Below are 9,347 nucleotides of genomic sequence, written 5' to 3'. Positions count from 1 at the left end.
TAGGCACCTCCCTTGATTCACCCTATTCCTAATCTTGCAAAAAAATTTTCACCAAACCCTATTGGCTATACATGCCCAGATTCAAGTAAAAGGGACATAGATCCAACCTCTCAACAGGTAGAATATCAAAGAGTTTAAAATGATCACATAAACACCATGCTTAACATAGATGCTTGGTGGCCAAATGTCAATATTTTTCTGGAAATGACATACAAAGAGGCTTCCATTCTATCTCAAAGTGAACAAATGGGCCATGAATGAAAGTATGCTATTCTCCAAACAGAAAAATTTGTGGCAGCTCAAACCCAAGTCATAGTAAAGTCTCCCCCAACTACCACTTTAACTTAGAATAATATTAGATGAATTTGTAGGATTATAGAAAGCATACTTCTCTGCAGTTTCATGGGTTACTATTTAGATTTAAATTTCATAAATGGAGTCAACAATCAGCTGAAAGCATTACTGACTATAAAAGTATTTCAGGCCAGGTACGGTGGTTCACGCCTGTAATCCCAGCACTTTGAGAGGCTGAGGTGGGCAAATCACTTGAGGTCAGGAGTTCGAGACCAGCCTGGCCAACATGGTGAAACCCTGCCTCTACTAAAAATACAAAAAAGTAGCCGACATGTTGACAGGCAGCTGTAATCCCAGCTACTCAGGAAGGTGAGGCAGGTGAATCGCTTGAACCCAGGAGGCGGAGGTTGCAGTCAGCCGAGATCACGCCACTGCACTCCAGCCTGGGTGACAGAATGAGACTCCATCTCAAAAATAAATAAATAAATAAATAAATAAGTGTTTCAGTGTACCCATTTGGAGAATTTCATAGGTGCTATTCTTGATAAGATCAACATTAGATTATCCTGAGTTTGACATTTATGATAAAAACCCTCAAAATGTACTTTTTTGTTTTTGTTTTTGAGACAGGGTTTCACTATGTCGCCCAGGCTGGAGTGCAGTGGTGCAATCACAGCTCACTGCAGCTTGAACTCCTGGGCTCAGGTGATCTACCTCAGCTTCCAGGGTAGCTGGGACTACAGGTGTGTGCCACCACACCCAATTAATTTTTTATATATTTTTTTGTAGAGATTGGGTTTTGTCATATTGTTCGGGCTGGTCTTGAACTCCTGAGCTCGAGCAATCTGCCCGCCTTGGTCTCCCAAAATTCTGGGATTACAGGTGTTAGCTACTGTGCCTAGCCTGTGCTTCTTGATTTAATAAAATTTGGCATTTGTGATCATGAAGTGATCATGTAAGACTTATCTCTACTGCTTCCTTCCACGTTGATGTGGTTTGACTGTGTCCCCACCTAAATCTCAACTTGAATTGTATCTCCCAGAATTCCCATGTGTTGTGGGAGGGACCCAGGGGGAGGTAATTGAATCATGGAGGCTGGTCTTTCCTGTGCTATTCTCGTGATAATGAATAAGTCCCACGAGATCTGATGGGTTTATCAAGAGTTTCCACTTTTGCTTCTTCCTCATTTTCTCTTGCCACTGCCATGTAAGAAGTGCCTTTCACCACCCCCACACCCTGCCATGACTCTGAGGCCTCCCCAGCCACGTGGAACTGTAAGTCCAATTAAATAAACCTTTTTCTTCCCAGTCTCAGGTATGTCTTTATCAGCAGTATGAAAACGGACTAATACAGTAAATTGGTACCAGTAGAGTGGGGCGTTGCTGAAAAGATACCCCAAAAAGTGGAAGCAACTTTGGAACTGGGTAACAGGCAAAGGTTGGAACAGTTTGGAGGGCTCAGAAGAAGATGGGAAAATGTGGGAAAGTTTGGAACCTCCTAGAGACTTGGTGAATGACTGATAAAAATGCTGATAGTGATATGGACAATAAGGTCCAGGCTGAGGTGGTCTCAGATGGAGATGAGGAACTTGTTGGGAACTGGAGCAAAGCACTTGTTATGTTTTAGCAAATAGACTGGCAGCATTTTTGCCCCTGCCCTAGAGATTTGTGGAACTTTGAACTTAAGAGAGACAATTTCAGGTATCTGGTGAAAGGAATTTCTAAGCAGCAAAGCATTCAAGAGGTGACTTGGGTGCTGTTAAAAGCATTCCATTTTAAAAGGGAAACAGAGCATAAACGTTCAGAAAATTTGCAGCCTGACAATGCAGTGGAAAAGAAAAACCCGGCCGGGCACGGTGGTTCATGCCTGTAATCCCAGCACTTTGGGAGGCCGAGGTGGGCGGATCACGAGGTCAGGAGCTCGAGACCAGCCTGACCAACATGGTGAAACCCCGTCTCTACTAAAAATACAAAAATTAGCTGGGCATGGTGGTGTGTGCCTGTAATCCCAGCTACTCAGGAGGCTGAGGCAGGAGAATCACTTGAACCTGGGAGGCGGAGGTTGCAGTGAGCCAAGATCACGACACTGCACTCCAGCCTGGGTGACAGAGCCAGACTCCATTTAAAAAAAAAAAAAAAAAGAATGACTGAAACTATAGCCACCTCAGGAAAGCAAAATAATAGTAATAATAGCTAACATTGATTGAGTGGTTACTATGTGCCAGGCAGTTTGCTAAGCATCTTCCATGCTTTGTCTCCTTTAACCTTCATAATAACCATATGAGAAGATACATTGGTATTATTACAGAGAAAAAAAAGTGAGGCTTAGAGAGGGTAAGTTGACAAGAATTAGTAAGTGGCAGAAATGGAATCAAAATGCTATTTTGTCTCCCCAAGATATGAGCTGAGGGAGCAAAACAAAATAAGAATGTAAGGGCATCCAGGGTGGAGGTGAAAGGGATCAAGAGAATGAGGGTGAGGCACAGAGATAAAGTAGGTGATATCGAGGAGTTCAGAAAATGAAGCCCACAAGCACTCGATATAAGAACTGTGTATCTCTTCAGAGCAAGGGCAGTTCCTGGGAGGCACTGTGCCAGCCAGGAGGTAGTTAGAATCTACAGGAATGCGAGGTCATAGAACCAGGATCATACAAAGTCTAGAGTGCACAGGGCATTACCCTACTGTTTAGCTGTTCCTCCTAGGGTGTCTCAAAAAGAGCAGATACACTAGAAGTTACATTTAGAGATACCTGGCATTTGGATTTTTAGCTGTACCTCAGAGTTCCAAAGAAATAAAGATATGTCTCTTCTCTGGCCCAGCAATTACTGAAATGGTTTTATTTTATAGATCTACATAGTTCACATACATTAGAAATGACTTTGTATAACCTACACCTTTACTGGCTAAGTTAGCAGAGAGAACATTCAGCCCACTAAATGTTCAGCAGTATTTACTTAGTTTACAAGCTGTTGCAACTTTGCCCTCCAACAAATTATGTTAGTACTAACCTAACAGCTTATAAAATAATACTTCTATAGTTAGTAACTTACATAGTAATCAAACTCCTTTTAGAAGTGTATAGTTTTTGGCAAATTAAATTATGTTTAAATATCTGCTGAATTCAACTTGTTCTAGGAATACCAAAGAACGCCACGCTTACATTTTTTAAAGGTTTTATATGGTAAGTCATCTTAGGGTAGGGAAAATCTGAATTGGCCTTTCTATTTTCAGTCCTACGGTGGGGCTTGAGTCACTGCGTTCCAGGCTCAGTGAATTAGTGATAATAGAAAAGGGCACAAAAAGGCTATCAGGAACCAGGGTTATCTGGTATATTTGCTCTGCTCTTCCCTGGCACCTCTCAGTTGCTCCTGCCTGAGCATGCTCCTCTTTTCCATCTGTGTTGTTTTTTACCCCAGCATACTGTTGGAAGGGTTGCTCAGAAGGCATTTGACTGAAGGGTACTTGGAAAGACCAAACCCAAACCACAGTAGTGACCAGATACTTAGTGGCAGCCCCAGCTGCAGGTATGGCAAGAAGTGGCCAAGGAGGGGAATCTCCATGACCACAGAGGATGCAGTGGGCATTAGGGACCTGGCATTTGCTGTCAGAACAATCCAGTCAGGGTAACAGGTGGTGTTGCAGGAGATGGGTGGAGCACACAGCAGGGATTTGGGGAACAGGAGATCCATGGAGATCTACACATGCTGACAGCTCTCAGCATCGGGTTATCTGGCAGCTCAGAGCAGTTGCTGTGCCTGGAGTGGTTGGGTACTCAGCCTGGCTGAGGCTTGTCTGGGAGAACTTTCTCTGTCATTGTTCATCTTGATCTGTGAGAAGCTGTAGGTGCCCCTAAGGCTCAGTGGGAAGATAAAACCCCAACAAGTTGGTCTGGAAAATCGAAGACCAGCAAGTGGGTATGGTCATAATAATTTTAATTTTTTTTTTTTTTAATTAGAGTTCTGGCCAGGTGCAGCGGCTCACGCCTGTAATCCTAGCACTTTGGGAGGCAGAGGCTGGCAGATAACCTGACGTCAGGAGTTTGAGATCAGCCTGGCCAAAGTGGTGAAATCCCATCTCTACTAATAATACAAAAATTAGCCAGACATGATGGTGAGCACCTGTAATCCCAGCTACTTGAGAGGCTGAGGCAAGAGAATTGCTTGAACCAGGGATGCTGAGGTTGCAGTGAGCTGAGATTGCACCACTGCACTCCAGCCTGGGCGAGAAGAGTGAAACTCCATCTCAAAAAAAAAAAAAATTAGAGTTCGCTTTTCCTTTTTGGCCTTCCTAGACTGCGCAGGTGTCAGCAGGAGGACCAGCCATCCACTTTGGCTATGGCAGCAAGGCTTTCTGGTCAGTCTGGAAATCAGTAGGTATGGAGATTGGCTTGCAAGTACTCATCAGAGCTCCTATTTTCTTTTCAGGAGGCAGCTGTATGGAGGCCAATATGCAGACAAGGGAAGTAACTCAGGCATTTTGGGGGAGAGGTACAGAAAGAAGAGAAAAGACTGAACTGACTGCTGTTCTGAACAAGAACTGTGACTATATGTGGTACTCCCAGAATGGTGAGGTCTGGGACACTTGAATAATATGGCTATACTGTGAATGATGTTACCTAGACAGAATGTTTATCCCAGTTAAGTGATAGGTAGGGAACTAAGGTATCGAGGGTCTCAGGTATAATGTCCTGAGGGGTCCCATGAAAGCAAAGATAACAGGTGTATCTTTTATGCCTCTTAGAGCTGTACGAATGCTGTAACTCAGGGATCTATAAAGCCCTAAGTCAAGCAGAGGCACAGGTGGAAAAAGGGGCAAATTTGATAACCCAGAGAAGAAAGCCTGGTGATCAAAGCAAGGAGACAAACCTGAGGCTGCCATCAGGTGCTGAATATGAAGTGAGGCTGTCAAGGGACACAAGGTATTCAGTAGTGGATAGGGTGTGCGCAGAGAAGAAGGCTGGACAAATATCTGAATCAGGGCCATGGCCCAGGGCTGATATTTTCTGAAATGCCTAAGGCATGATGTGTGAGCAGGCCACTATAGTTAGAGTGACACAGACAGAGTGACAGAATAGAACAAACAGCAGAATCAGTTTAGTGTTGAGTGTGTTCATCTGGTTAGACTAATTTCCTAGTCACAAAGATAAAACTGAGAACATGTTTTTTTCCTCTAGCCAAGTGGTCCTTTACAGGCAGATTAAAGACACCAGCTATAGATAAACACGAAAGCAGCTTTACTGCTACTTCCCTTCGTTTTCAGTTCTGGTGGGCAAGTAAGGAGTCTCCCACTCCAAGAGAGAGTAAAGGTTTAGAGCTACTCCCAGCAGGGTTCAGGGCATGCTTATGGCAGAGAGGAGACTTGCCTTCCCAGCCTCCTGCAGGCCCTAGGATGGCCTGGGTCTAGCCAGAGAAGGACAACAGTGAGTCAGCAAGTTATAATGGGTTTAACAGTAACAGCCGGGGTGGAGTTCACGTTCTGTTTCCTCAGGCTTCCAGAAAGAAAACCAGAGATCTCTTATGTAGGACTAACCAAGTATAATCTTGTCTTACTGAGTATAGCCAAGTATTCACAGTTTGGGTCACTGTGAATGGAATTGTTAGCAGTGGAGAATCCGTACGGGTCGGCAGCAACCTCAATTGGGGCATAAGGCAGAGGGAGAGACCCAGGCAAGTTTTAGAGCAGGAGTGAAAGTTTATTAAAAAGCTTTAGAGCAGGATTGGAAGGAAAGGACACTTAGAAGAGGTCCAAGTGGGCGACTTGAAGGACAAGTGCGGTTTGACTTAGGGTTTTATATGTTGGCATACTTCTGGGGTCTTCTCCCCTGATTCTTTCGTTGAGGGTGGTTTGTCCATATGTGTAGTGACCTGCTAGCACTTGGGAGGTGAGCATGCGCAGTGTGTTTACTGGAGTTGTACTTACGCTCACTTGAAACATTCTTCCCTTTACTGGTGACATGCCCCCAGAAGATCAAATACCAGTTAAACTCTGCCATTTTGCCTCTTGGTGCTCATGTGTGAGTCCGCACGCCCAACTCCTGGGATCTTATCAGGAAGCTGATGATCACCAGTTGCAGGTTTCTTCTATCTATAGGGAGACTGCCTTTCCCTGGAGCTGGCTGCAACCATTATTATTTTAGAGAGACAGTTAACAATGGCCCGACCATCACCTGATGGTCGCCTGACTTTCCCAGTGGGGTGTGGGGGCCCTCTTCTGTCCTGTTTGTGTCTGACTAGCTACCTACTGTAACAGGATGACCATATAATTTATCATTCAAACTACTAGACACTTTTGAGAGTGAAGGGGGGCACTATTAGTTATGTTGGCAAAACAGGTGTGAATGTGGATGTCTCTGGATAATCAATATCTACAGCCATCCAACTCATATATGGTAACCCAATCCTTTCCATTTTTTCTAAAAAGCTAGCCATGCTCTTAAATTAAAACACAGCATTTGAGTCTAAAGTCGGATTGCCAGTTAAAATACAAGATGCTCTGTTAAATTTGAATTTCAGATAAATGAATACTTGTAAGTATAAGTATGCCCTAAATATTTCATAAGACATACTAAAAATTATCACGGTTTATTTGAAATTAAAATTTCACTGGGCATTCTGTATTCTTATTTGCTGCTGACAACCCTAGTCTAACTAGGGTTAGACTAGTTTAACTAGTCTAAAGTTAAACTACTGTGTTGTATTCAATTCTATCATCCTGCTTATGATGTAAGTCTTTTAGGCTCCAAATGATTTAGGACATAGTCTGGTTAGCAAAAGGAGAAAATTGAGGCATCTGTTCCAATTGGACCAGTCACCTGAGCCACTAAAATCAGCTTTCTTAAATGTCTCTGAACTAGGAATAGGCTGGGACTAGGTCCCAGTGCTTGGGGTGAGCCAGGCCAGCAGGTGAGTGTCCTCAGTTGTGGGACAAGGGGCTTAGTAGATAAGCATCTTCTCCCCGCTCGATGTTCACCTTTGCTTGATCTCCTAGGCCAGTGGTTCTCACCCCTGGCTGCATATTAGAATTGCCTGGGGAGCTTGTAAACCCACTGATGTTTGAGCCCCACTCCAGACCAATTAAATCGGGATCTCCAGGGGCAGGCTGTGGCATCCATGGGTTCTCAAAAGTTCCCAGGTGATTTTAAGGTTCTAATGAGAACCATTGTCCTATGCCCTCGCTCTGTTCCCAGTGGCATCAGTTCTTGTTTAATTCTTCTCCTTTAAATACCCTCTTTGTAGTATTGGACATTTTATAGCCCAGAAAATATGACTGGAGCACCTGTCCTGTGTTAAAATGGCAGCATGGATGGGATTTGCCCAGAAGGGCTCCTTGTCCTTCCATGACCTTGTCTTGTGCTGACTCCTGGCTCTCTCCAAGCCTCCCTTCTCCTCCCTCCTGCTTAAGCCTCTCTTCAGCTTTGGCTTTCCTTGTCTCCTCCTTCTCTGTTTATAACATGTCAATTTCCATTTTGCAGCTGGTTTCCTTTCAGACCCATCAAGTGGCCGTCCTATTGGCTTGGACTGAAGACCCCCTCTGGAGAACTGTCTCTGCAGCCTATACTGATGACACTGGCCACTGTCCAGGGCTCCACCCCAAGGAGTCCAAGCCCCAGACATTTAGCCTTAGAGAGAATCCAGATTTTGCATTTCCAGTGCAGGGATTGATGGAGCCTTGTGTATCAAAGTGCCAATTTCTTTCTAACAAGCTGGGGAGGATACCGTTGACAGCAGCAGAAAGGGGTAGCAGTGGTTTGCTTTCCAAATGGTAATAAGAAGGTCCTGGCAGTGGCACCCTGTCCACGTATCATTAAAAATGGACTCTCCTGCTTCGTTTGGAATTCAACCCAATGAACTTGAATAAACTCTGGACAATGACCAGCACAGAGCCCTGAGCAGGATACAGCAAGATTATTTGCTTTACTCATCTACTGAGTACCTACCATGTGCCAAATACTATGCTATATACCGAGTGTACACTGGCAAATAAAACAGATATGGTCCCTGGAGCCTATGAATCTTACCATCTAGCCACAAATAATAAAAATAAGAAGAATCTGAAGGACAACTGGGACAGAAATACTCAAGCAGAATGAGGGTGAGATTGAAGTCCCTGAACATACAGTGCCCTTTACATTTGATCTTAGCCAAAAGGCCGAAAGAGATTACAGTGCTTTTTAAAGGTAACATTTCACCCAGCCAATAATCAATCCCTTTGGCCTTCTTGAGGTGCAAGGCCACACACTCAAATTCTTTAATCAAACAATAGGCTAGTGCAAATGGAGCTATTTCTTAAACCCAGCTGTTTACACAGCAGCTACAAATCTGTTCAGAAAGAATCCCCCACCATCCACAACTGTCTATCGAGCAGATGTGCAAGAGTATTTGTCTCTCACCACCAGGGTTGCAGTCAGGACAAGAGAGCAGGTTTGAATGTCTTCGGCTCCTAGAACTTCACAAGCTGTGTCTTCAGTGCCCAGAGGCGGCTGCAACCTCTCCCCAGTTCTCCTCTCAGAACAACGGAAATTTTTTTTAGAGGCGTAATAAGGAAGGTTTGCATTGAATTATTAAACAATGGGTATTGAAAAATATGTTTTCTTTGACCTCTGTACTTCTAGCTTTTACCAGTCAGTGTTTTCTTGTAACAAGGCTAAGATATGTATAACACTGAAATGGATGTCTTCTTATATAATATTTTACAAGCTTTTGAAAACCTGTGTCCTTTAATAAATTTTAAAACGTCTCATGCCCTTCTTTCATTTTCTGAAATTCAAAATAAATTAAATATCAGGGGACACAAAAGCACAAGAAGAAAGCACTGCTTTGTTTTCAAATCGGGCCCCAAGCCACTGCCCTTGAGATTCTTGTGGGTCAGCACAAGCACCCCTCCCATCTCCAGTTCCTGAGACTCATTGTTCCAAATGGTAATATTAACATTTGCCATGTTCACTCACGGATAACTTTCCATTATTTCAGTTGTAAACATTTTCTATGTGAAATAAAATATGAGATGAGACCAATGAAACAATAGATTTTAAACAAATTAAATAAGAATTTTTGC

The 9,347-nt window shown here is 43.6% G+C and overlaps 1 long non-coding RNA gene across 1 annotated transcript; it reads left to right on the top strand.

Moving 5' to 3' along the window:
- Positions 1-3,657: 3,657 nt before the first annotated feature.
- LOC107969480 (uncharacterized) lies at positions 3,658-9,028 on the top strand. The gene is made up of 3 exons (XR_001711321.4): positions 3,658-3,817; positions 4,718-4,858; positions 7,765-9,028. It is a non-coding gene; the product is annotated as an uncharacterized LOC107969480 (long non-coding RNA).
- The last annotated feature ends 319 nt before the right edge of the window (positions 9,029-9,347 follow it).

The sequence above is a fragment of the Pan troglodytes genome, chromosome 1 (genome assembly GCF_028858775.2).
Source record: "Pan troglodytes isolate AG18354 chromosome 1, NHGRI_mPanTro3-v2.0_pri, whole genome shotgun sequence".
Taxonomy (NCBI): Eukaryota; Metazoa; Chordata; class Mammalia; order Primates; family Hominidae; genus Pan; species Pan troglodytes.
Note: the sequence above shows the minus strand (reverse complement) of the source record. Positions and strands in the feature narration are given on the sequence as shown.